The following is a 24159-nucleotide window of genomic DNA, read 5'->3' as shown; positions in this document are numbered from 1 at the left end:
CAGGAGAGGTTTTTAAAGGCATTTCCCTGGTATTTTATTTTTTAATCCCTAATCCAGCCCTGGTTGTGCTGCTGGGGTGAACAGTGGGGATAGATGAGTTTGGTTTCTCATACATGTGTCATGGCTCAGTTCATCTGAAAGATTCATTTTTGTGCACTGAGGAAGTGGAATTCACCTTTGCTATGCATTATTCTGTGTGCTGTTTTTCAGCTGTTTCATAACTGTAGGAATTTCAGTGAAAAGCTCATGATTTCTGTGATCACTCCATGTGATTATCCCCATAATTATTAACCAGAATTAAAATCATTCATGCTCCTGGCTGGGAGTTGAGTGTGAATCTGCCTGTTCCCTTCCTATCCTGGCTGAAATGGTGCAGACAGGGCAGTCCAGGGCAGGGTGTACACAGAGTGCACCTTGTGTTTCAGTGCTGCTCTCACTTGCATTTCCCAGCATTTACCTTTAGTTTGCTTATTTTGACCACTGGGCAGTGATTTATTTTTTTTCCATAGCTGCCCACAACGCCTGCATTTTTTTCTGATATACAGAATTCTTTCAGGACTTGTTTACTTCAGCTGTCTTTCAGTATTTGCCGGGCTGAAATTTGCTCTTTAGGAGAGAGGGAGGTTGTTATTTCCTCTGACTCACCTTCCTCTATAATTACCCAGCCCCAGGCTGTGTGAGATCTCAATATTATCATTATTAATAGCACTCCCTTACCCCCAGCATGTGCAGCAGCTTCCCAGCCCAGCCAGGCAAGGCCAACCCCTGGATTATTCACGTGTTTAAGTGTCTGCAGGCACTGAAGTTTGGGTTTTCACAAGCAATTGGTGCTGTTGTATGCCTGGGCTTTGATGCCTCCTTCAGCACCTTTCAGACAGGGCTGCTCATTGCAGAGCTCTGCCCCTTTGGGGTGTCTGGCTGGGCCAGAGCTCTTCCATCAGAACTGGAGGAATATTCTGGTCAGGCAGCTCTTGGATTAAGAGCTCTGGCTTGGAGCTTGTCAAATATGTGTGTCTGTAAATGCCTTGGGTGGATTGAGGCTAAATGAATTATCCCTTGCTCCTCCCTTTCCTTTTAGTAGAGACACCATTCCCTTCTGTGTCAATATAATATAATATAATATAATATAATATAATATAATATAATATAATATAATATAATATAATATAATATAATATAATATAATATAATATAATATAATATAATATAATATAATATAATATAATATAATATAATATAATATAATATAATATAATATAATAATATAACATAATATAGTATAATATATATAATATAATATACATAATATATAACATATAATATATAATATGTTATATAATATACATTATATATTATATAAGATACATTACATATTATATATTATATAACATATATAATATATATTATTTATTAAAATATTTTATATATATAAAATAAGTAAAATATTATTACAGCAGCTCTTCTTTATGATCCCTTTTGCTTCCATGGGACATAATTGTCATTTAGCAGGCACTGTGGTGTGCTGACCTCTTTTTGTCCCTCTCTAGACAGCATATCTGCAGGTATTTATCCCTATTTCAAGAATTAAATTTATATTTCAAAAGCAGTCATGGAAATAAAGTACTGAATTTATTCTTTTCAGTAACAGTATAAAAGTACCACCTGATCTGTCCTTACAAAATTCTGCTTGCTGGTCTGAAGACAATAACTGTTCAGACAAATTAATAAAATACCTTTTCTCTAACTACATATCCTGCATATATATTTTAACAGAGGATTTTCTGTGACAACACTGCCAGGCTTGCTCAGGCTGGGTGCCTCAACAATCTTGGGGTAGGCACATCCTTGTTCAGTCAAGTTTTACAATAATTTAATTTTTTAAGTGAAGAAATTTTGGGTTAAGCTTAGACTTGTAGAAGGATTAAAGGGCTTTTGAAGGGGAGTATTGGCTGTCTGCTGGGAAAGGCAGTGTAAAAGTGAGACCTGGGCTTGGTTTGTGTTTTGATTGAGAGCCAGCTCCAAGTGCTGCTGACTAGGATTTGAAAATGGGATGTGTAGTGCTGACTGTACAGTCTGTGCAGCCTGAGCTAAAATAATAAACCCAGGATTATGCAAATATTTCAGCTGGATCTGGAGGCAGTTGTGTGTGAGGAGCTGGGGCTGTCCCCTGGCCCAAGCAGAGGGAACCCATCAGGGGATGGTGTCAGGGATATAATGAGCTCTGCTTGATTCTGGATTAACTTTGGCTGGCAGCTAACATGTCAGGCATTTTGGCAATGGTGAATCCTGTTCTTTTTCTCCAGTCTCTCTCTTTAGGGCAGATTTCAACAAAAAGTGAGTTCTTTGTATGAGCTGAACTCTCTAGAAGACTTAAGGGCCTGTGGTTCAGATGCAGCTTCCCCAACAGTGCCCAACAGATGTTCTGAAGTGCTCGTGAACTATACAGAAGTGCTGCTGTTTTGAACTCCTGCAAACAGTCAACAGATTCACATGGGAAATTAAATGAGTGCAATTTTGTGGAGAGATGCTGAATGTGGCTGCTAAATGAGCACCGCCAAAATAAAACACAACCAACAAGGGCTGCTTGCTGGAGCAGCTGGGGAGGGACATAAATGACAACTGAAGGATGTGACTGCTTCTAAATTGGCTCCTCTGATTGCTTAAAAACTTCACTTTTGAAAAGACTTGGTATTTAGTGGGAGCCTGCAAGGAAATATTTGGGGTGCAGGGAGCCTGGAGGAAGGGCTGGGGAGAAGGGATTTGGAAGGCTGATGGAGGAGCAGCAGGAACCAGGGAGATGTAAAATCAGGGGGAGCCAGAGAGGGCTGGAGGATCCAAAACACACTGGGGAGAAGGGGGCTGTGAGGATAATTGGGGGTGATATCCTGGGACATGGCTGTGCCTCCAGGTCATGGCTTCTGTGAGGGCTCCATCTGCTCTGTGCAGAAATCCAAGTGTGTCCTTTCATGTTCCTCGCTGTGCAAGAATGCAAAGTGGGTCCCATGGCATGGCATTTCCAGGATTTTTGTGGTGTTTTCCTGATGTCCTGGGAAGTGCAGGCTGTCTCCAAGTTTGTATAACCCCAGCTTCTGCCTCTGCTCAGTTTTCAATCTTGCCTTCATCTATCTTCATCACCCAATTAGTGTTTTGAAGTATGTACAGGGCAATAAACCAAATAACCTTTCAGGCTGTTGATGAATGGCTTTTTATTTGAATGGAAATCACTGCTTACAAAGGTATTTTCATTTGTAATGCCTATTAAAAAAAATAATCAAGTTGTACCTGAACCACCCAAACAATACTGAAATTACTCATCACCTGTCATGTAACCTCTAAATCAGGCTTTAATCCTCTAAATATTTTTGGTAAATATTTTTAATGTAAATTTAAAAAAGAACTTCTGGGGAAAAATAAACTTGTGCAGCTTACAATATATTGACATGAAAACAGTTTTGAGGGCAATTTGGATTTCATTTTTGGCTGCTTTTGGTCCTACCTTGTTTTCTTGGAAGGAACAATCAACACCTGAACTAAGGCAACAAAACTGGGTCCTATTTCTAGGAGCTTCAATATCAATCTACTGCTTCAATATCAATCTACTACTATTTCTACTGAAGCTTCAATATCGATCTTTTATTCCTCTGGCTAACTATGGTAAAACCCAAAATATATTTTTTCCCCAGAATTGCTCCCTGACTTTGATCAGTGACTGGGAGAGGAGCGATGTGTCTGCAGCTCACGGGGTTTTCCCTGGAAACAGGGCAAGGATTGCCCCACCTGTGTGAGATGGGCTCCTTCCCATTCTCATGCCATGTGAGAGTGGGAGAATTCCTTGCAGGGTGTTGGGAAGGATGAAAGTTTGACCAGAAAGTCTCACAGATATGGACGCTTAGCAGAAAGATTTTTGAATGTAGAGTCTGATGAAGGAATAGAGATGGAAGCAAGTTTTGATCTAGAAGAAAAGAATTGCTGAGCCAGTCTCACTGGATAACCAAGGAGGCAAAGGGTGTGTGAGTTAGAAGGGGTTTTTATGGCTTAGAGCAAAGGATAAACCCACCCCAAACAAGAAGTTGTTTTTACCAAGCAGAAAGAGAGCACAGGCAAACAAGGCAGCAAATGCTGCAAGTAGAAAAAAGGTCTCAGAATTTTGCACTGTAAGAAAACTGAAAAACAACTTCTAGCTTAAACTGCAATGTACTAACTCTTAGTGATTGGAGAACAGTAACATGAATGTGCTAATTACAGTAGTTATGATAGGCTATAGATAATAGCTAAGGTATAGATTGGTTGTTCTGTATGAAGATGCTCAGCAAAGAAAAGTCTATAATGCACTGTAACCAAACCCAAAGGATGTCCAGGCCTGCCTGCAGCTGGAGCTGACAGCTGTGGGCACAGCTCTGTCACCCATGACCCTGGACTGCTGTGACATCCTGGATACAATAAACTGCATTTTGGAGAGCAGCCTGGAGTCCCACACCTCTCATTCAGGCTCTTACACAGGGGATACTCTCCTGACCCTCTGGACTGTCTGTGGTCCTGCTGATGAGGAGGAGAAGGTTTGGGAAGGGTCCTGTTGCTTGTGGAAGCCAAAGCCCAGCAGGAGCACCCTGGGGGCTGCAGGAGCTTCCTGCTGGCCCTGAGGGGCCTCTCCAGTGGAGGAGCTCAGTCTGTGCTGCCCCAGGCTCTGCTCTGGCCTGGCCTGGGTCACAGCAAGGAGCTCTTTAAGGACATAATGAAAGCCAAGTTCCTGGGATGGTATAATCTATGGACACAGCTCTGTCACATCACTTTTCTGAACAGGATACAAATTGGATGCAGAGGCTTTTCTTCTTTGGCAACAGCTTTTTGAGGATTATTATTTTTATTTATAATATGATTTTGGTTGATTCCCTCCTCTGAAGCCCTTGTATTTACCTTGGGATTAACCCCTTAAAGCTCGGTGTATCCTGACCCTGCCTGGTAGCTAATGGGAGGCTGAGTCGTGCTTCAGTAGTTTTCACATCTGGGTGGATAATAAAAGTTATTAATGCCACAAACCCTTGCTCTTCAGAGCATGAGGGAGCCGCTGGGTGATGAGGATTAGCAAGGAGTGTATGGTACAGGTGTTTTTATCTGTTTTTACCCTTTCCAGAATGAAATCCCAATGGCCCAAGCAGCAGAGAGTGGAAAGCTGCTCCCTGTGCACAGATAGGCTCTGCAGAGGATTTGTTCTGCTGGGAGCAGAGCCACCACTGCCCCCTGCTCCTAGGGAGAGCAGAGACACAACAGCCTTGTCCAAAGAGCAGCAGATTTCCCCTTGCTGCTGCCAGGGAGTAAAATGGGACAGAAATCTCTTCCTCTCCCAGCTGGTGCTCTGATGTGGAATTGCTTTGCTGCTCCTTTTTAGGATGAAAGGTTTGATTCTTTCTTTTCCTTCTTTTCATCAATCCAAATGTCACAGCACAAACCCAGCCATCAGAGGCACATCAGCTGAGGGATTTTATAAGCTGCTATGAACTGGAATTAAAAATTGTAACTCATATTTGAGCAGGGAGGTTGAGAAAGAATGACACTCGATTGCAACAAGAATCAATTTCCTCTCCTTGCATTCCTGGCTGTTTTTTCTCTCCCCTGATGATTACAGGTACTGTGTTTTGGGTTTAATTGGGAATTTTCCCACCCAGTTCTGAAGCAGACTGAGATGTGCAACCTTCCCACCCTCACATAATCACCACTGGGCTTTCCCAGGGAGGTTTGGCTCACTTCTCGTGTCACCATCATCCTGTTTGAAGTGCAACAAAACATTCATTTCTTGAACTGCACTGAAGTCTGCACTTGAGCTTTTTATTCCTCAGCTGAAGCTGTGACTTCTCTTGGGCTCTGTAATTTGTGGGCTTGAACAGTTTTTAACTTCACACCAAAGGCAAGAGATGGGCAGAGTTGGAGTTTGCCTTGCCCTGACAGGGATACTTCAGGGCAGATTTTCCTTGGACATCCCAAAACTGAGATGCTGTTGGCTCTGTCTCACAAATGCTTGGTAGAGGCACAGAGAGGTGATTTCCCTCTCATTTTGTCGCAACAAAGTGATAACTTCAGCCTCAGATTATTCGAAGTTTTGAGCTAAAGGTGAAGGCAGGGATATGAATAATCTTATCTTTATTTTTCTGCTTTCTTCTCAGTTTTGCTGACCTATTTGTCCACCCTTTTCTCCACTTCACTTACAGTGAAAGATGGTTAGGATAGATATTTAAATTTTGTTGTCTTTTAAAGAGGAAACTCACAGAGTTTTGCAGTCATTTATTTCTTGGATTTGAGCTGATCTATGCACATGTCTCTGCAGCCAGGCTCCAGCTTGCAGACACACACACATAAAACAAAATCAACAAAGAGCTGTTTAAAAATAACAACCACAGTACCAGCAGCAACATTAGCAACACCAACAGGGGCTGTGCTCCCCAGCAAATTCAAATTTTGCAACTGGTCTTGAATTCATTCATAAAAAAGTCTGAGTTTTGCAGCGCCAAATTCCCACACGAGGCCAAGAGAGGGCTCCAGTGAACTGTGTTTTCTTTATCCTGAATTAGGGGATCTGGGGAGATCACAAGGGAGGAGGAAGAATGAGAGAGGGGAAACGTGAAAAGTGTAAAGGCATGCTAGAAAAGGAAAAAGAGAGAGAAAGAGGAAGGAAAAAGAAGAAAATCTCTGCTAATTTCTAGTGGTCTGTCTTTATTTTCTGCAAGACTGTACAAAACCAAACCATGCACATAAATAAACTGTGTACATGAACAAGGAGCAAAAATGTAGTGGGAGGAGGAAGAACATGCTCTGGGAAAACAACTTTCCTGATGGAAAAATACTGAAAAAGTCAGAGAAAACTCTGGATAAGGGCAGGAAATTTGGCAACACCACATAACTGGGAAATCTACAGCTTTGCACAAAGCCAAGTCTTTCTGTCAAGCAAAATGTATAATCCACCTTTAATTTGTTACAGCCACATTTTCATTTAAATTGGTAGGAAAGTACTGATGTTGCTGTGGGTTGCAGAAGAAAATTTGAATGCCTGACTTCCTAACAATGTTTTTTTAAAGAATCTCAGCTCAGAGCCTTCTCATTTTCTGAAGCTTAAGGAGTATGAGGTGCCTGTGATGGGACTGTTGCACTTTGTTGCTTTAGAATTTCTTCCCTTTTGCCCAGAACAGTTAAAACATCTGATACTCTGAGGCAAAACCCAGTTGGACCATGGAGAAAATTCTTCTTTTTTCCGTCTTTTCCTTTCTCAGAACCACCTTCAAGGTGACAGCACTTGATTTTCATAAGAATTTTAACCATTCACAAGAATTTTAACTATTCACTGAGGATTCTAACCACATGACTTCAAAGCATTTCACACAAGTGTTCCAGTGAGCTACAATAATTAAGTTTGAAGTGAATTGTTGTGTTTTGGGACACTTGTTCAACAGGAAGAGCTCATGGCAGAGTATGTCACAGCAAGGGCTGTGGATGCTGGTGGTCAAAAAAAAAAGAAAGCTGGAAGGATGTAAAAATTCAGCAGGCATTCAAGCTGCTGACTGCTAAGCAAAAATTGCTATGGGGGAATAAAGAATGGAAGACTTAGAGCCTGAATAGCCTTCAGGATTTCATATTTGATTTAGAAGGTCATACAAATCCAGTGGAGGCATTTCAGGAGAGGTTAAACACCACTGAAACACAGGGTGGGAAAGATTTCCTTGGCAAGAGCGCCGCTGGTTTTCTTCTTGCCATTTCAAATTTCTAATTCAGTGACTGAGAGGTGCCATTTAAAGCCTTGATGGCCCTGCAAGGTGACAATTCCAGCTTCACCAAGGTGCAGTCCAGCCTGCTTAGAAGAACAACTTTATGTGCCAGGAAATGAAGGCTGCCTCTAATTGGCCTGTTGAGAATTAATCACTGCAAAAACCAATCCAAGTCACGAGTGCAACGATCTTTCTGAGCAGCATTACCCAGCCCCAGTCTGGGGAAGGACACTGAGCAGGGATTTGAAAAGTCTTTTATGAAACCTTCTTTGACAGTTGCAGTTTCAGGAGCCCTTTGATCCAAGCATCAAAAATAGAGGAAGCTGCCTCCTGCTGAAATGCCAGTCCCAAAAACTGAGGGAATTGTCTGCTAAACTTCCACAACTGACCCAAACTTCTTGCTGATTTTTATTTTTTGCTGTTAGTTTTAGGCCAGGTGATATGAAACTCTGAATTTTTCCTCATCTAGCATGTCCACTGTCAAGGGGGAAATGTTCTGGTGTGATGGAGACATTTTTATGCATTGGGCAAAACATTTTTCCAGGTCTCTGAGGTTTGTGCTGCCCAGGTGCAATACAGGGCACCTGAATGTAATAGCAGCTTCTTCCCAGCACCAGTAAAACTCCAAGATAGCACAAGCAGAGCAGCTTGATGGAAGAGGAGCTCATTTTCCCATGTGCTGCCAGCCTTGGCAGCCAAAAAAAGGCTGACAAGAGTTGCAGGCAAAGAAATTTATTAACTAGTGATGTGGGCTTTGCTTCTTCATGTATACACACTTGTGATGGTGTTCACAGGGGTTCTTGGATTGGGGAAGAGATGAGGATCTGACTCCATGTTTCAGAAGGCTGATTTATTATTTTATGATTTATATTATATTAAAACTATACTAAAAGAATAGAAGAAAGGATTTCATCAGAAGGCTGGCTAAGAATAGAAAAAGAAGGAATGAATAACAAAGGCTTGTGTGTTGGACAGAGAGTCCGAGCCAGCTGGGCTGTGATTGGCCATTAATTAGAAACAACCACATGAGACCAATCCCAGATGCACCTGTTGCATTCCACAGCAGCAGATAACCATTGGTTACATTTTGTTCCTGAGGCCTCTCAGCTTCTCAGGAGTAAAAATCCTCAGGAAAGGATTTTCCATAAAAGATGTCTGTGACACACACTGGATAATGTAAAGGGAGTGTTGTAAAACTTGCTTTGTCATCCTGACTTCCCTTCTTTCTCTGTCTCTGGAAATGAGCTCCCTGCACACTTCTGAGGATTGCCACGTTTGCTCTGTGCCAGAGCTGACACCTTCAAGGTCTGTGATCCTGCCATGGAGCAAAATCCATCTCCTGTTTCTTTGGGTTCTGAGCTGATCTGTGAAGTGTGGTGGGTGTCCTCCTTTCCTGGAGGAGCTGATCTTTGCAGTGTGTCTTGCTGTTAACTGGTTTATTAGCAGCAATTTGGTGTTTTCAGCTCGTGTGGCCTCTTTTGTTGCTGCTTCCCTGATTTGTTGGGCCTATTGAAAACTTGCCCACCTGGCCCAGTGTTGGAACATGGCACAGGGATGGTGCTGAAGGTGATGCCTTGTGGAGGGCTCAAGTCCATGTGGATCAGCAAAGCATTCCTGAGCAGGCTCCACCCCAGCTGATGCTGCTTGGCTCCTGCACCAGGGATGGGACATGAGCTCTGAATCTGGACCATGGCTCAATTTTACCCAGGTAAAAGCTCAATTTCCCCCAGGGGATCCATTCTGCCTCATTCTCCCAGTGTTTGAAGGTGGTGTCTGGAGGGCCTGGCTGCCGCAGTGGAGGGCTCTCATATCACCCACAGGATTTTTGGTAATGGATGGTCCAGTCCCTGTGCACCACGTGGTTTTTGAGGTAGTGTAAATAACCCCAGATAGTATTTGGAGATCCACACCTTGTCCCTCAGCCCTTGAGGGTATGTGTAATCTCAGCCTGAGTTTACTCCTGTACTCCTGAAATAATTCATATTCCTTCTACCAGTGAGGAGGGGGAGAGAGGAGCCCATTTGCAAACACTTGTGAAGAAGGAGGCAGCGTGAATTTATGTCCTAATGGGAGGGATTTGGCTGTGGGACATCTGAATGAATACAATCTGATGAGTTTCATTAAGGCTACACCTCATTCTTTTAATTAACTTCTTGTTCTTGTCCTTGGTGAAGTAGTAATTATTTTTTAATTAGCCCAACACTGCATTGCAGAGCTAGCCAACCCTAGCCTCATCTTGGAGAGGTGTCATAAGAATTAAGTTAATTAGCTTGTCACCATCCCTGTAAAATATGGCTGTGTTTGGCAAAAAGGAAGGGGAGAAGCTCCTTTGCTGTTCCAAGGTTAATTAAAAACCACAGTGCAAGAGTCAAGTGGGAGAGAGGCAGATCCTGGGGTTTGGTGAGTGCTGTGGGTCACATCCTCTAGGGGCTCAGAGGTGGAAACACAACAGCACAAATCCCCAAATCCCCAATTCCTGGTTGCTCCTGCATGCTGGGGCTGGGAGGCAGCTCTGGGGTTGTGGCTGCAGGGGGAGAGAGCAGGTCCAGGAACTGTGGCCAGCCTGGTCTGCAAAGCAGTGTCACTGTCACATTTTCTGAAAAATCCCCTTGCCCAGGATTCTTCTCCTGGGAAGCTGAGAAGCCTCAGAGAAAAAAGGAAAACAATTTTTATCTCATTTGCTTCTCCTTTGTTTTGCTGCTTTGGAATGTGTTTGGAGATTGTTTATCCAACATGTGAATTGTTTTGATTTAATGGCCAATCACAGTCCAACTGTGTGGGGACTCTGGAGAGTCACAAGTTTTTAATTAGTATCTTGTTAAGCCTTCTGTCTGTGTCCTTTCTCTATTCTTTAGTATAGCTTTATTATAGCACTCTTTAAGATAATATAATACCATAAAATAATAAATTAGCCTTCTAAGAACATGGAGTCAGATTTATCATTTTCTTCCTGCCATGGGGGACCCCAGAAAGTACCACAAAGCAGAGCCACAGGATCAGGGGATGGGCTGGGCTGGGTTGGGGGGATCTCAAAGCTCATCTTGTTCCACCCCTCTCATGGGCAGGGACACCTTCCACTGTCCCAGGTTCTTCCAACCCCTGTCCAACATGGCCTTGGACATGTCCAGGGATGCAGGGGCATTTTGGATGCTCTGGGTTCTGCCTGGGATTGTGGAGGTGAGAAGGAATATGAGGCCTGAGCCTGTCACCGTACACTTTTTTTGTGCGTCAATTCTGTGAAGCTGCAATTGCTGCAATTTTAGCTGGTGAACACAGAATTCCCAGAATCACTGGGTTGGGAGAGACCTTCAAGACCATTGAGTCCAACCCAGCCCCAACCCCTCACCCAAACCCTGGCACCCAGTGCCACATCCAGGCTTTGTTAAACACACCCAAGGGTGGGGACTCCACCACCTCCCTGGGCAGCCATTCCAGAACTTTATCACCCTTTCTGTAAAACACTTTTCCCTGCTCTCCAACCTGTATTTCCCTTGGTGCAGCTCGAGGCTGTGTGCTCTGGTTGTGTCAGTGCTGCTGGAGAAAGAGCCCAGCCCCAGCTGAGCACAGGCACCTTTCAGGAGCTGTGAGAGTGATGGGGGCAGCCCTGAGTCTCCTTTTCTCCAGGCTGAGCACCCCCAGCTCCCTCAGGGGTTCCTCACAGGGTTTTTGTGTTCCCAGCCCCTCACCAGCCTTGTTTCCCTCCAAGTATATTTCAGGTTCCAGCATCTCACAGAGTCAATACCAGAGGGGAATTTGTATTTAGGAATTTGTAGAACTCATCCATTCCCCCCAGATTTTTTCATTAGACTGAAAGAAGTTCTGTAAAAATGAACTTAAGAGTTAAAAGGGATGTTTTCTCTTGCAGAGCCAGTCTCAGTGAGAGATTTTCCACCACCTTTTGGCAAAACCTGGTCCCTGCACACCTGTGATTCTGCAGGAAGCACACTCACAAATATTCTGGTGTGCTGTGGCAGCTTCTCTGCCTTTCAGAGAGAGCCCAGAGAAACCAGACTTTCTCTTCAAGCCTCATCTCCTGCCTTTCTGACAGCTCACCATTAATTGGGTTTTTTTAAAGGCAATTTCTATCTCTTCTGGTTGAAGAGATGAACTTGAATATATGATTCCTGAGGGATCTAGAGCTGTCTCCTAAATCTCTCCTGATGATAATGGCTCTGCTCCCTTTGCTCCAAGGGATCCTTTTTCTTTTTCTAGGTATGTTGCTAATTGCTGCTTCTCCTGCCTGGACTCTGAGTGTTCCTGGACACTTTTCCTTGTGCAGCTTCCCAGGACAAAAAAATGATCCTGGCCCCCTCCTGCTTGCCAGGGAAAAGGAGAAGCATCAGTGAACATTCAGAGTCCAAGTCCCCTCCTTGTCTGTCTGTCTGTCTGTCTGTCTGTCTGTCTGTCTGTCAGGTATCCCCTAGGCCATTTGGGTTCTGTGGCATCTTTGAACCAGTTTAGAAATGATCAGTAACACACAGAAAACATCATTCTTTGGTGCCTTGTGGGATTTAGGACAAACTTCCATGGAGGAACTTCTACCATAACTTTCTGTCTGACGGTGCACGAGGATTTCTTTAGGTTAGAGCTGAAGATATTTTGAAAAGAAAATTTGCATTTTTTTTTGGGAAAATACTGATAAATAATGAACATAATTTCATATAACATGAAAATTCTGACTCTTCACTGAAAAGCAGTTATCTTTTGGATAACTGGAATAAATAAATAAATAACATGATAAATGGGAAACTTTCTGTCCAAATTACAGAATCATTCATGTCAGAGAGCTCTGTTATTGTTTTTTTGTTGTTGTGGAATCACAAATTCTGTAGGCAGTATGCTTTTTTTTTTTTTTTGTGAAAAATGTTATGTATTTTAAAAAAAAGTACCTATCAGTAAAGCTTTGACAAAAAAAAATTATGCTCTAGAGCAGCTGGCCACCATCAGAGGCAGGATACTGGGTAGACAAACCCCTGCTCTGATCCAACAGAGTAATTTTTATATTCCAATGTAAATAATCATTTCAGAAGTAACTGTTTGGGGCTCCCTTAAGCTTTCAGCTGGGGGTCTGCAGGCTCTGTTTTTAACTCAGCAGAGAAGGTTCTTAGTAAAAAACCGAAGGGGAAAAAATAATTCCAGCAACCCCAGTGGTCTCCTTCAGAGAATAAGGATATTAACTTCAGCTTTAATAAAAACATAACGTTAACTAATCTACTGTGAAGAGCTCCAACTGCAAACTGGAGTGATTTACTAGTGAAAAATTGGAAGGGGACTGAAAGTTGGAGGGAACCTGCAGTCATTAGCTGCAGATTAATCATGAATTCAATTACTTCTGCTTGTGTCAATCTATCCATTGCAAGGATTGCACCTTTCCAGCATTTGGCTGCTGAAGGGAAGCAAAAAGGAAAAAGAGGTCAGGATGGATTGGGTGCCTCACTGTGCTGGGGGTGACTGGATGTGGGATGTTTGAGATTGGTGCACAGATATTGTGCTGGGTTTGAAGAGGTGCTGCTTCTGCCACTGCAGATATTCCTTTTAAAAGTAACATTTCTCCTTTTGGATCACAGAATATACATTGTGGTCTTATGTCTCCAGGATATGAGAGGTGTTTTCAGCACTAAGGTGGGAAAATGGTGCATCCCCAGGCTGAAGAGCACAGACATTTGTTTCAGTGAAACTTCTGTGTCCTGGTTGAGATGGAGACAATCCAAAGCAAAACACTCCATTTTCAAGGCTTCAAACTGTTTTTATTCTAGCATTCATGCTTTTTATACATTCTTACAAAACTCCTAAGTTTACACTTTACTCATTGGTCATGAAAGACAAAGTTGGAACAGGCAGTTGCAGGTTTCTCTTATTTATCCTTCTTTCTTTCTTGGTTTCTGTGTCAGTGACCTTGGTAGAAAATTATTCCAGGGGTAAACGTGGATCCTCTGATCAAACACGGATCCTCCCATCAAACATGGATCCTCTCATCGAACATGGATTGTCTTATCAAACATGGATCCTCCTATCAAACACGGATCCTCCTATCAAACACAGATCCTCTGATCAAACACAGATCCTCTTATCAAACACAGATCCTCTCATCGAACACGGATCCTCCCATCAATATGGATCCTCCCATCAAACACGGATCCTCTGATCAAACACGGATCCTCTCATCAAGCATGGATCCTCCTCTTAAACTCCTCTCTGCCTCACAGAAGTCACTGTAAAACCTCTCCTACCCTTCTGCATTAAGGTGAAGATCAGAATCCAGAATCAGAAGATTTCAACCGAGAAACTTCTGGATTAAGATGAAGACCAGTTGAGGAGCAGTCTTGGGATCAGGTCCTCTCAAGGTTTGTGTACTTAAATGTTCTTTCAGGAATTTTTCACTGGTGTGCAGCAGCCTGTCATGCAGGTGCCTTGGGGGTGTGTCAGGGGATGCTGGATGTGGATTCCTGAAGTTTCTGCTCAAATAAAACTCACTAGAACAAGCTCCTGGAAAAGACCTGTTCCTCTGACATCCCATAAAATACATGCATTTTATTTGGCACAACTGGTTATGTTTATTAACCACATGGATCCTGTTGCAGTACAGATGAACACTCAATCCAAAAGCCTGTGTCCCATTTTTGAGAGCATCTGGACCCTGGGAATGGCCTTTGTGTGGAACTCTGTTATAATAATGGATAACCTAATTCTAAACATTTCCCCGCTTAAATTGGAGGGAAGTTTGTATTCATTCTACACAGATTCAAGGCTTTCTTCTCTCCCTGGCATGTTTACTACTAAACATCCAGCCTTGCCTGAAGATACAGAGAAATGTCAGCAACCTGCAAACTTCCAAAAGACCATTCCAAACTGCATGAACAATAAGCAGAAATGGAATCCTAATTGCATGGCAAATGGCTTATCCCTGCAAACCCTCACTCTCCAAGAGCTGGGGGGTAAAAACTGCTCCAGCAAAGTGCAGGACATGTTCAGGCAATGTCTGAGCTATCAAACCTCATTGCTTGCAAGAAACATAAAATCCCTCTTAATCCCATTCCTTGCATTCCGTGGGGCTAGAAGGCTGGCTTCCAGTAAAACTGATTTTCTAGCTGGGGATCAGAATTACAGAGGAGCTGGGAAGGTGCTCACAGCTCACGGTGGGGCACAGAAAATTCACTGCAGTGTTTGCTGCATGGACAGGAACAGGGAGCAGCCCAGGGCCAGCTGCTGATGGAGCTCCAGGCTTCAGGAATAGCTCTGTCCAGGTTTACCTCACTAGGAAGTGAACCTCGTGCTGTTTTTTAAACAGAAAGTGTTTTTTGAGGGGCCACTGGTAGCCCCCTGGGATGTGGCCATGGGAAATTGGTGAAATTTCTTTGTGAGAAATTGTCACAGACATCTTTTATGAAAAATCCTTTCCTGAGGATTTTTTTCTCCTGAGAAGCTGAGAAGCCTCAGGAACAAAATGTACCCAATGTTATCTGCTGCTGTGGAATGCAACAGGTGCATCTGGGATTGGGCTCATGTGGTTGTTTCTAATTAATGGCCAATCACAGCCCAGCTGGCTCAGACTCTCTGTCTGAGCCACAAACCTTTGTTATTCATTCTTTCTTTTTCTATTCTTAGTTAGTCTTCTGATGAAATCCTTTCTTCTATTCTTTTAGTATAGTTTTAATATAATACATATCATAAAATAATAAATCAAGCCTTCTGAAACATGGAGTCAGATCCTTGTCTCTTCCCTCATCCTCAGACCCCTGCAAACGCCATGACAAGAAATTCCCCTCTGGGTTTAGGAATGCTCCCTGTTGTCCCCACAGCCTTTGGGCTGGTCAGGCAGCTGAGGGCAGGTGTTCTGTACAGGAATAAGACTCCAGAAGGTGATTCTATTGCAGCATGGTGAGGCATAGGGCTTTTTCTGTGTGAAGCAAACACACAAAATCATATTTATCCCTAAGCTGAATATTTCCAGTTCCTGAGGTCTTTGGAATGGGGGGAGCTGGTGTAAGAAATGCTGGTTTGGAATGAGAGGGATCAGCCTGTCAGTGGCATGGCACAATTTAATAACCCTGGAGGGAGGGGTGTGTTTCCCATTGGGAAAATTTTAGGTTGTACCTTTCAGAATGCTTTCCTCCACACCCAGATTTATGGGAATGAACAGTGAGGGCTCCAGGGAGGACGTTGTGCTGCTGGATTAGCCTCGGTGTGAGCAGGGAATTGTTAAATCCTGATGTGTTTTTGCTCGTATCCAGGTCCGTTTCCATTTGGGAGCAGGGTGGAGGCTCAGGGACATCCCTGCCCTGGTGAGCAGAGCCAGCTCTTGGCTGGTGGCTCAGGTGAAACCCCCGTGAGGTTTAGCATGTGGAAATAAACTCTGTTCTTCTCTCCAGACCCTGCAATAGGTGCTGTCATGTGGATGTCTCCAAGATAGTAATTTAAATTAAAAAAATTAATCCACCTCTTGCTGTTTCCCTGTACAGCTCTCCAGGGACCAGTGGGGTTTTTGCTTGGCTTCAATCCTAATCAGTTTTTTGTCTTTAATAATCCCCTGTTTGACAACTCCAGACCAAGGATGCTGCTCCTGGAATGGTCAATTGTAGCTGCTCAGTCTCAGTGGAACAAAGAGGTTCTTTGAACGATTCCAGGTTGACCAGAGATATTTCACAATTGGGTCAGTCTGCAGGACGTAGTCTGAGGTGTTCAGAAGAGCTGGGGAGGGATGGGAAATGCTTCTGGCAAGCCTCTGTCTTGTGATAGCTCCACCTCAAGCTGTGAGCAGCAGTCTGGGTTTTATTTTGGCTTGCAAGGCAGAATAAAAAAATTAAATACGTGGAAATTGTCAATTGTGGAACAAATCAAAGTTCACATGGGGGTTATTTTGTCCTCTTCATTAAAAGTAGATTAGTCTCCAGCTAAAAATACAATTTGGCAAAAGGGGAGTTGAAACATTCATCCTGGGTAAGGCTGAGATTCAACATAGTGACCTTCCTTGGCTCTTCTCCAAACTGATTCACTCTTTTAATCCATTGTTTGCTGAAACTATGACTTAAATCTGTCCTAGCCCATCCATTGCTGAGCCCTGCAGGTGGGCTCTGGCAGAGATGCAGCACAAAATGATGGGTTTGGTGAGGACTGTGTGGGATAAAGCCTGCTCTGCTCCCTGGAGATGTTTTGTATTTGTGCTTTTCACACCCTGTGAGCCCCTGGGCTGGAGTGGAGCAGCAGTGGGGGAAGCTGAGGGTTGGTTGACCATGGCGTGGGCAGGGTGCTGCTCCAAACAGGGACAGTTTTGCTGCTCCATCTCCATCCCAGCCTGTGTTTATCTGTGCTGAGGCCTCCAGCTCATGGCACAGCTTCAGTGAAGGATTTTTTGCTGTTGTTTTTTGGTGGGGAATAGAGGAGCCCTGAGCAGAGAGGCAGACAGTGACCTCTGCTCAGGGGTGAGCAGTTTCCCGCTGCAGGAGCAAACAGGGCCAGCTGGGTCTCCAGTGGGGAGAATTCCACTGATTTCACCCATGGAACTGGCTCCATGGTGGCTGTTCTGCCTTCAGATGGAGCGAAGGCTGGGATGTGTAAATCACAGCCATGAAATATTGCATCAGGAAGCCTCCTGTCACATTTTCATGGGTGGGGGGAAAAGAGGGGAGCATCTTCCCCCCATGATAAAAACCTGCAGCAGGCATCACTGATGGGGCTGGGTAGAGACAACAATACAAAGATAAGGACACTTCTCCTCCCCCCTCCAAGCACCTCCCTCACTTTCTTTTTTCTCTCCCCTTTTTTCCTCGTGTTTCTGAGTTAAGAGGATTTTTTAGGCACAGTAACGAGTTTTTGCTTTGAACTTGGAATATGCATGCTGCAAAGAAAGCCCCTGCACTGTCCTTACTTAGTATGCCCAAATATGATTAGTGTCAGACTGTGAAATATCACTCCCTTATCTCCAGGAGCCAGCAGACAGGAACATTTCTAGGGATCAGGGTCTTTTTTATTTTTTTGGCAAAACGCCGACTTTGAGAAGGAGATGGTTTCTGTGCACAGTCTCTTCACTGGCATGATTCTCATAAGCCTCTGGAGAATCTCTGTGCTTCTTTCTCTCTCTTTCTGCTCTCTTTCACTCATTCACTCCTTACTTCATCCCTCATCAGGATTTTCAAACCAATTTCCTTCTCAGTCGTGTCACTGTTTCACCTACAGCTGAGGAGCAGCCCTTACTCTCTTACTCCCCATCAGAGTTAGACTTGAAGGCAAGCTTCAAGAAGATTCCTGGTTATAGGAATTAATTATTTGGGCCATCACACAGGCTGCATTGTTGCTGTTTATCTGCTGGCCAACGCTGCTTTGGAAAGGGAAAGAAAAAAAGCCCAGCCCAATTTATTTACATATTAAGGGTCTGGCATGTCGACACCTGCAAACTGTGGATAACGGATTTGTATCTCCTGTAATTTCATGGACCTCTTCAGTGGTTTTATTGAGGAAAAATAGGAGAAGAGGGAGGAAAATTAGAAATAAAATGTGTTAAAATGTGTTTCCATCCTTTCTTCTTAACAGGCTGCCAAAATTGCCTTCCTTCCCTGTCTCCCCAACACCCCCCCAAAAAAAATCCCAAGTGTGTGTAATAATAGGAGAAACTCATTACAAATGCATCACTTCAATGCCTTGGAATATTTTTGTTTCCAATTCTCTTTGATCTTCAGATGGGCTAAAGATAAGGACTGAAACTGCTTTTTAATATCTTCATCCAGATCTGGCACTCAGGACGTGTGGAGAAGAGCTCTCCTGAAATCAGGGTTTGAGCTCATTCTCTTAAGCATGTTTGAATTGCAGGCTTTGATTGTGATCTATTTCTGCTTGCAACTTGGAAATGTTTAGGATTTAATGTATCTCAAGCTTAATACTCTTACATGCACCATTGGCCTCTGCTGGGAAGGATTAGAGCACATCAGTTATAAGTCCTAAACCTTAATGCTGCTCTGAAAGAATCTCCCACTTTAGCAGCAGCACACACAGCACTGGGCTTTAAAGTGCAGGAGCACTGATCCTGCTGCCAGGACCTGCTGCCAGGCCTGGCTGAAAGTTTGACAAGAAAGTTTCACAGCTACGTGTGCCTGGAAGAAAGGTCTCTGAATGCAGAATCTGAAAATGGAACAGAGATGGAAGCAAGTTTTGATACAGGAGAATAATAGATGTGTAAATTGACAATTGCTGAGCCAGGCTTGCTGGACAGCTAAGAAAGCAAAGGTTGTGTCGAGATTGGAAGAGATTTTATGACTTAAAGCAAGGGATAAGCAGACCACAAACAAAAAGATGATTTTACCAAGCAGAAAGATAGCACAGGCAAAGAAGACACGTTGATGTGGCAAGTAGAAAAAAGCCCCAAGAATTTTATACTACAAAATAACTGAAAAACAACTTCTAGCTTAAACTGTAACATACTAACTCATGTGATTTGGATAGTATTAACCATAACATGGCAATGATAGTTATGATAGGCTGCAGGTAATAGTAAAGGTATTGATTGGTTGATTATGTATGAGATGCACAGAAAAGTCTATAATGCATTTGTAACCAAAACCAAAGGGTGTCCAGGCCTGCCTGCAGCTGGAGCTGGCAGCTGTGGGCACAGCTCTGTCACCCACAGCCCTGGGCTGCTGTGACAGCTTGGGTACAATAAACTGCATTTTGGAGAGCAGCCTGGAGCCCCACATCTCTCCTCTCAGGCTCCTACTCACAAATTCTATGGAATCCTGTCTAGATTGCATCAGAAATGTCCTGGCTATTTCAGATGTGAAAATTGTGAAACTGCAGGTTCTGCTCTAAACAGACCCTGCTCTGAAACAGGTTGAAGAGTTGATGTTTTAGTTGTGATCTAAACTGGGGGGTGGCTGTGAGAATGATTGTGCTCAGATTTGAGCTGGGAGGTTGGGCAGGACTCTGAAAATCAGGGGAAATAAGGAGTTTGTTGGCTCTGAACACTGGAGGGCTTTTGGAGAAGGGGTGGAGTCAAGGATCCTCCAGAAGAGTGTGCAGGTGGTTACTTACAGACCTGGGGAAGTGTGACCCATAAGAGAGGAGAAATTCTGGTGTCTTAATTTAGAGTGAGAAGACAAAGGAGACCGGAGAAATAGATTTTGTTAGTGCAGAAGCCGTTGGAAAGAGAATTAGGAGAACTTGTGGGTTGTGTTGCCCCAGGTTTACACCACAGGAGGGGCTGTAGCTGGTGTTAGGAGAGGAGTGTCCAGCCCTGGAGGCAGCAGAGCTCTGGAGGAGTTTGGAAAAGCATGGAACAAGTGAAACTGGTTTATAGCTGCTTGGGAAATGTGTAGCAAGAAAGAAATGGGCAGAACTGGTCCTGTTTTGGGGCACAGGCAGGACAGCAAAACAGCCTTAAGGCATCCTCTTCACCCTTCTTCTGTAGATATTCAGTGATGCTGCTTTAATTCTTGATTCACTTAACTGGCACCTTAAGCCATCTCAAATCCATCACAGTGAGCTGCCATAGGCTGTAGGGAGCATGCTACATTATTATTATTATTATTATTATTATTATTATTATTATTATTATTATTATTATTATTATTATTATTTTGGGCTCATTTACCAGCATGCTTTCTTCATAATAAATTCATAATTTGACACACTCATTGATAACCAAAGTGCTATTTTCTTGACTGGAAAATGTTGACTTTGAGGTTTGGGCCTTCAAATGTGTTCAGTGTTTGCTGCCCTTTCTCCTGTTGAATCCTGTGGCAATAATCCTATTGATTATTGCCACAGGAATAACATATAACATATTATATATTATATATGATATATGATATATTATATATTATATGGTATATGCTATATATTATATATTATATGTTATATGTTATATGTTATATATTATATATTATATATTATATATTATATATTATATATTATATATTATATATTATATATTATATATTATATATTATATATTTTATATTATTTCCTAATGTAATATGTTTACAATATATATTGTATATATATCCTATAATAATATCCTATTATTATTGATTATACTCATGGTGGGAGTAGAATTCCTGGGAACACAAAATAAAAGGAAGCCTTGGAAATCCTGTTCTGAGCATTCTGTGACTCAGGTGTCAGAGGAAACATGATGTAATCCAGTGTCAAAGGTACTCTGAAACCTGTCATGAAGAATTTTTAAAAATAAAAGTGACCTTTTAAATAGATTGACATTTTTGAAGCAAAAAAAGTCCATTAGCATGAAAATATAGGGAATTTAATCACTTCTCTCAAGGTGTTGTTGGAGCAAACCTCAGGATGTTGTCTTTTCTTGCTAGAGAGAAGGCCTGGGCAAAGTGAATGTATTTTGAAATACGGAATCAATTTCCTTGTTAGCTTTGTTGCCATCAGCAGGGAAGGAGGGTCTTGGTGGAGACCAGGAGGTGCCTCACCAGAAATTCAAGGATAAGCATCTCCCTGTGGGTCTCAGGCTGAAGGACGTGGCTGTTTCCCAGCCTGTGCTAAGGAGAATCCTCCTTCTAACCATTCCATGGTTCTTCATTCCTCAGGGCTCAGAATTCATCTTCTGTGTTCTCCTTCTATGTTCTATGAAATGACTATTTTCTATGAGAATCATAAAGACTGAAAAGTTGCTCCCATCATTCACAGTCTTTGTCCAAAAAGTTCAACTCTAGCCACAAAATGTTCTCTGTATTTTTTTAAACTCATAATAACATTTTCTCTGAAAATCTTCAAAGATTTTACTTCTCCCTGCTTGATTTATGAACACACACACAAAAAAAAAGCTGGTTCTAAGTTCAAATACTTGGATTTCTGGCTGTGATTGATTCTTGCTGGTTTACTTTGGTCTTCTCGGATTTTCAGTTCTCAAAATACCAACTGGAATAATACACCCAATGTGACCTCTGTAATCTGCTCAGGTTTAGGTTCAGCAGAGATTTCTGCCTCCAGTGCTGCCTGTTGAGGCACATTTCCTCTTCCCCTTGTGTCTGTGGGGTTTGGGGAGTTCTGCTCTGTTCATTTCTGCACCAGAGAGGATTAAAGCCCATCTCCCCCACAGCTGGGGCAATTCTGTCACTGCAGTGTTTAGGTTCCAAGTTTTTCAGAAAATGTGAAAAGACTTATTTACATGTTCTTAAATTCAGGTTTGTAAGGAGAGAGGGGTAGAGAGTACCCAAGATATGTAGGCAGGAGTCCTTGCAGTGATTTATAGTGAAAATGTGAAGTACTAATTAGAGGGTGAAGTATCTGCTCTTATCTTCTGGTCAGCATCATCATGGCAGTGCTAAGTTTTATAAAAAAACACGTTTGGGATCTTTCAAATGTTCTTTTTCTGAGGCAGGTTGGTATGGGGGTGTGAACCTGATAGGAACAAAGGGCACAGTGGCTGAGGGAAAGCTTTGACACAGGCACGTGGGACCAGACAGAATCGTGTGGATGCTTACTTTAATCTAACTCAGGATTTCAGAAAGTCTTTGCTTTGCCTGTGGAATTTGTCCCATGCAGGCAACTTATTTACATGTTCTTAAATTCAGGTTTGTAAGGAGAGAAGGGGAGAGAGGTACTCAAGGATGTAGGCAGGAGTCCTTGCAGTGATTTATACTGAAAATGTGAAGTACTAATTAGAGGGTGAAGTAGCTGCTCTTATCTTCTGGTCAGCATTATCATGGCAGTGCTAAGTTTTATAAAAAAACACGTTTGGGATCTTTAAAATGTTCTTTTTCTGAGGCATGAGGTATGAACCTGATAGGAACAAAGGGCACAGTGGCTCAGTAAAGCTTTCACGCAGGCATGTGGGACCAGACAGAATTGTTTCCAGTTGAAATTCTGTGGTGTTAACTCAGGATCTGTGTGCAGTTCATGTTGTTTTCTTCAGCTCATATTGCAGAGCTTCTCCTGGATATCAGCTGTGAGGGGCTTTCCTTGCTGCTGGAATCATTACCTCAGTGTAATCTGTTCTGGGGGTTCATGTAGGACCAGTTGTCTTCAAATGGGAACGGCAAGAAATATTAATATATTCTACAGTTTGGGGGAGATCTGCATAACCCTGACCACCCACACCATTCTGGCCACTTCAGGCCATCACATCTTTCACTTCAGTTTTGAAAAGAGTGGAATAAGATTCCCTGGAATTAACAGAATTTGCATTGAACAAGTGGATTCTGATAAACATGCCTGAGACATTAAATGTTCTTTGTCACTGTATTGGCTTCAAAACCAAGAAAACAAACCTGTAATTCCTGAAGGAATTACGGGCGAGTTATCATGGCTTTTCCCACCCCTGCTGGGTACTGTGGGTTTTTAGGGTTGAATTTAGGTACTTTCCAGTATTCCTGTATTGGAAACCTGCTCAGCTCTGGTATTTGTAGATTTCTGGGAGTTTCAGGGTGGAAGATGCATCTCATGGTGGGCACATTGGTAAGGTCATGGCTTAGCCTTTCATGGATGCTGATACCACTTCTCTGTTTGGCCAAAAATGGGACCAGATAGCAAAGATGCCTCTGCAGAGACTTGATATCAAAACCTCTTTGAAGAACCACATTTATCATTAACTGTTTCTAATAGGCCTCTTTCTCTGCTTGTTAATACAGAAATACCCAACTGAAAGCCCCTTTATGGCTCTGGGGCAATTGGCCAGCTTAAATCCACCTAATTACTTTTAATGAATAAGACTTTTTCACTTTTCTGGACAGTTGGTTAGTACCAGAGTGTGTAGCCTTACTTTGAGTCCAGGAATGTGCTCCAATCAGCAAAATGCGCTCTAAAGTGGGCCAAAGAATTCTAAATTCCTTCTTGTGACGTTTCAGTAGATGAAGAAATGTGCAGAAAAAGCAGGTGGTGTGTGAGGGATGGTGAGTAGTGTTTGCAGTACCTAGCACGTGTTATCACATCTGGGTTATCTGGTGTGTTGGTGGGGAGCTGGGTCAATAAATGAATTGCAGAAAGGGGTTGTGAGTTGTTAGTGGAGGAACTTCTTCAGTCAGCTTCTGCAGTGATTTGTTCAGTAAATTTGAATATGATCAATGGCCTGATTTTCAATTGTCCATAGGTACAATATTGTACAATACAATACAGGGCCAGAAAAGAGCAGTGGAAACCTCTACACTCCTCTCTTGTTTCTTTATCCATCACCAGCCTACCAGGGTCTTTGAGATCCATTGGAAATGCCTCATTATTTGTTTGAAATGCTCTAAAGAGAGGATGTGGTCTGCTTATCATGAAGAACTGCTTGTGTGTGCTCAGGATAGGACTGACCTGAAACACTCAGACTTATGGTTCAACCTCTCACAGCACTCAAAAAATGTTAGCTCTGCTTCTTCACTGCCTTCAGCCTTCCTGGGTTTGGCCATGCTGCACACTGGAATGCCAAACTGCAGCAATAAAAATAATCCCTCTTGTGATACTTCCAAAAAGAACA

The sequence above is a fragment of the Molothrus aeneus genome, chromosome 25, assembly GCF_037042795.1.
Source record: "Molothrus aeneus isolate 106 chromosome 25, BPBGC_Maene_1.0, whole genome shotgun sequence".
NCBI classification, from domain to species: domain Eukaryota; kingdom Metazoa; phylum Chordata; class Aves; order Passeriformes; family Icteridae; genus Molothrus; species Molothrus aeneus.
The sequence above is the reverse complement of the archived record's forward strand: the minus strand, read 5'-3'. Positions refer to the sequence as shown.